Below are 4705 nucleotides of genomic sequence, written 5' to 3'. Positions count from 1 at the left end.
TGGCTGCAATATAACAAAGAGTGAAAAATTGAAGGGGGTCTGAATACTTTCCGTACCCACTGTACTTGTTTTGGGCATTTGGTTAAGGTCAACATGCTTGTTGCTTAAGACTTTGAGATTTTGCTATCAGTTTGTGATATCAGCATGTGGTTTTGTTTTGGGGGGTTATCGCTGCTCTCCCTGCTCTCATCTCATCTCCCTGATTATCCTTTGAATCAGACGAATTCTAAAATGTGTACATAAAATTATTGAACTTTAACGATATCTGCAATACATTTATGTTTGTTCTGTTCTGTTTACCCTGGGGGGTTATCGCTGCTCTCCCTGCTCTCATCCATGCTAGGCTGCATGGATGCGCAGGGAGTTCTTGCCCAGAACGGAACCATACCACCAATCCAAACTGTATGCTAATTGTCAATCATCTTTGACAATAGTGGTGCTGACAGAACGTCAGGTTAAGTGGCCCGCCACTAATAAGGAAAATGAGTGGCACCAGTTTGATGAGGATGTGGACAAGATTCTCCAAGTAACAGCCAGAGGGGATGCTGACCGGAGGTTGCAAGCAATGTGCTCAATAATTATCAACATAGCTGCTGAGAGATTTGGCCTGAAGGAGCAGCGTCCATCTAGTGGTACTTCGGGACCAAATCGTCGGCAGAAGATCCGACAGTTGCAGCAGGTGCTCTGTGTGCTTAGAAGGCAGTTTAAGTAGGCAAATGAAGAGAATAAAGCTGCCCTGGCTGAGCTCCGGAACATCGTAAGGAGTAAGCTCACTACCACTCGTCGAGCTGAGTGGCACAGAAAGAGGGGGAAGGAGAGGGCTCGCAGACGGGCAGAGTTTGTCGCAAATCCCTTCGGATTCACCAGGAGACTCCTCGAGCAGAAGCGTAGCGGTCGACTCTCCTGCACTCAAGAGGTTGATAGCACCAATTACAGCGATAGAACAAGAGATCAGAAACTTGGACCGTGTAGCACGTTGATAACCCCACCGGAACCCAGTGTGGCATTTAACCTCAAGGACCCAACCTCGAGAGAGGTTCAGGAGGTTGTCAAAGCAGCTAGGACGAACTCAGCACCATATCCAAGTGAAGTGCCCTTCGCGGTCTACAAGAGGTGTCCCAAACTCCTTCAGCACCTATGGAAAATCATCAAAGTCATCTGGAGGAAGGGAAAAGTGGCGCAGCAGTGGAGACATGCAGAGGGTGTCTGGATTCCAAAGGAGGAGAACTCATGTAGCATCGAGAAGTTCAGGGTCATCTCACTCCTCAGCGTGGAGGGGAAGATATTTTTTAGTATCGTTGCCCGACGCATGACGGAGTTTCTCCTGCAGAATGAATACATTGACACCGCTGTTCAGAAAGGTGGGATCCCGAGAGTGCCAGGCTGTATAGAGCACACAGGAGTTATCACCCAGCTAATCCGGGAGGCTCGAGAAGGTGACGGGGACCTGGCATTGCTGTGGCTTGACCTTGCCATGGGTCAATCCCGCACAAGCTGGTGGAAACCTCACTGATCCGACATCATGTTCCAGATTGAATCAGGGACCTCATTTTGAACTATTACAGCTGCTTTAATTTGAGAGTCACCTCTGGATCAATAATATCAGCATTTCATAGGCTGGAGAAAGGAATAATCACAGGGTGTACTATCTCTTGTTCGCTTTGTTCGCTTTAGCTATGAATATGCTAAAGTCAGCAGAGGTGGAATGCAGAGGCCCACTTACCCGTTCAGGTGTGTGACAGCCCCCTATCAGAGCATTTATGGATGATCTGACGGTAACCACAACATCCATACGAGGCTGCAGATGGCCAAAGCCTTGAACGCCTCATCAGTTGGGCCCGAATGGACTTTAAGCCAGCCAAGTACCGAAGTTTTCTCTCTCGGAGGAGTAAAAATTCCATCAATCACAGAGAAGCCAGTTAAAGGGATACTCCAGCCCAAAATGAAATTTTGTCATTAATCACTTACCCCCATGTCGTTCCAAACCCCTAAAAGCTTTGTTCGTCTTCGGAACACAATTTAAGATATTTTGGATGAAAACCGGGAGGCTTGTGACTGTCCGATTGACTGCCAAGTAAATTACACTGTCAAGGTCCAGAAAAGTATGAAAGACATCGTCAGATTAGTCCATCTGCCATCAGTGGTTCAACCGCAATATTATAAAGCGACGAGAATACTTTTTGTACGCGAAGAAAACAAAAATAACGACTTTATTCAACAATTCGTAAATTCAAATCAAAGCATAAATACACGTATCCTTGTGTCGCGGCTGACACAGAATAGCATACGCTGCTTGCGTTCAGTGGTTATTCTCCAACATGGCGCTACGGTGATGCGGAGAGACACAGAGGAGACGAATTGTTGAATAAAGTCGTTATTTTTGTTTTCTTCGCGTACAAAAAGTATTCTCGTCACTTCATAACATTACAGTTGAACCACTGATGGCAGCTGGACTATTCTGACGATGTCTTTCATACTTTTCTGGACCTTGACAGTGTAATTTACTTGACAGTCAATCGGACAGTCACAAGCCTCCTGCTTTTCATCCAAAATATCTTAAATTGTGTTCCGAAGACGAACAAAGCTTTTAGGGCTTTGGAACGACATGGGGGTAAGTGATTAATGACAAAATTTTCATTTTGGGGTGGAGTATCCCTTTAATAGCCTGGGAAAAGTCTTCAACAACACACTTAGGACACAGCCACACTCCGTGAAACTGGGAAGGAGTTGCACACCTGGATTGCTGCAGTGGACAAGTCAGGGCTGCCAGGAAAGTTCAAAGCCTGGATTTACCAGCATGGCATTCTGACGTGACTCCTCTGGCCACTGCTGGTCTATGACGTCCCCCTAACCACTGTCGTGGGCTTCGAGAGGAAGATCAGCCACTCTCTACGTAGGTGGTTGGGTCTCCCGCGTAGTATCACCAGTATAGCCCTATACGGAAGGAAGAACAAGCTACAACTCCCCTTCAGTGGCCTATCAGAGGAGTTTATGGTTTCCCGAGCAAGAGAGGTACTGCTATACAGAGAATCCAATGACACCAAAGTTTCCTCAGCTGGCATCGAGGTGAGGACAGGTAGGAAGTAAAGGGCCCAGGAGGCAGTCGACCAGGCTGAAGCACAGCTGTGGCACAGTGTGCTGGTGGGGACAGTGGCGTCAGGACGTGCAGGGCTTGGCTGTTACTAGAAACCTCGGTATGATAAGGCTCGGGTCAACTGATCCAAGAAGAAATCCGAGCAGGGGTGGAGGAAAGACGCATCAGTAGGATGGTGGGGATGCGACAACAAGGGACTCAATAGTGTCACGTTTATGGTCAGTTTTGGTTTTGTTTTCCCTGTTTCCATGCCCTTATTTGGTCCTTTCCATTCCTGTCCTAATTGTTTCCAATTTGTTCCAGGTGTTCCTTGTCATTTAGTTATCCTCATCACCTGTCTGCCCCTCGTTATCTGCCTTATTTGAGCTCTAGCCCGTTCTGTTCTCCCTTGTCTGGAATTGTTCATATTAACCTTTGCTGCATGTGTTTTCCTGCTTCCTTTTGATTAATAAAGTTAGTAAAATTCTCCTACGTCTCCTCACTCCTTTGCTCCGTGCTCCTACACAGCAGCAGTACCGTGAAAGGTAGTCCTTAAGGTACCAGCACAATAACACACTCGGCAAAATATCGTCTAATTCTCGTTATCGATAAAATCTCAGAAAATATTGAGATATATTTTTTGTCAATATCACACACCCCTAATATATTTAAGGTTTTAAATACTTCTCAATATGAATAATGCCCGCTAGTTCACTCAGCAACACATCGAATGTTGGAACAATGTCAAGTTTCCACCTCTGAAGAATCAATTTCTTTGCAAGAATCATAAATAAAGAAATACACTGTCTTTCATATGTATTAAAAGAAGGTACAGAAATCACCCCAAAAATGGCAATCATTGGCTCTGGAACAATAGCTTATTTATACACTTTTGAAAGCAGGTCAAAAATATCAGTCCAGTACTTGTGAAGGTTACAACATGTCCAAAATGAATGTAGAAGTGTACCCTCCGCAACCTTGCATTTATTGCAAACCAGTGACACTTCAGGGAAAATCTTATGCAATTTAGTTTTGCTAATGTATACTCTGTGTAGAGATTTGAATTGAATTAAGTTGTGTCTAGTATTAATTGAACAATCATGTATATTCTGTAAGCATTCCTCCCATTACGCGTCCTCAATAGTGAAACCTAAATCCTCCTCCCATGCTTTCCTAATGGAAGTTTTGTCACTATCCACCAGATCAGTTAATACATTATAGAAATATGATACTGCTTTTGAGTTTCCGGCTTTAAATCGTTTTTTTTCTCTAATTTTCCATGCTTTTTTAGTTGTTCAAAATCAGGAAAAAAATTCTGACAGTCTCTAATTTGCAGATATCTAAAAAAGTGTGAATTTAGTAACCAGAACTTTAATTGGAGCTCTGTAAAAGACAACAAATGCCCATTCATATAAAGTGAGCCGACACAGCCTTTGTGTTTCCAAAGCGAAAAAACCTTATCATTAAGAGCGGGAACATAGTGCCTGCAGTGAAGAGTTAGAGCAAAGGGCTTGTTCAATTCTTAGTCAATCAGGTTGTTCAGAGGTTTCTTCTGATGGATCATCATTCCACCAAGTTAATATAGTCAAGTGTGCTGCCCAATTATAGAAATATGATACTGCTTTTGAGTTT

The 4705-nt window shown here is 44.1% G+C and overlaps 1 pseudogene; it reads left to right on the top strand.

Annotated features, from left to right (window-relative positions):
- The first annotated feature begins 565 nt into the window (after positions 1 to 565).
- LOC107665179 (uncharacterized) lies at positions 566 to 3087 on the top strand (annotated as a pseudogene).
- Positions 3088 to 4705: the final 1618 nt, after the last annotated feature.

The sequence above is a fragment of the Sinocyclocheilus anshuiensis genome, unplaced genomic scaffold (genome assembly GCF_001515605.1).
Source record: "Sinocyclocheilus anshuiensis isolate Anshui unplaced genomic scaffold, SAMN03320099.WGS_v1.1 scaffold639, whole genome shotgun sequence".
Classification (NCBI taxonomy): Eukaryota; Metazoa; Chordata; class Actinopteri; order Cypriniformes; family Cyprinidae; genus Sinocyclocheilus; species Sinocyclocheilus anshuiensis.
Note: the sequence above shows the minus strand (reverse complement) of the source record. Positions and strands in the feature narration are given on the sequence as shown.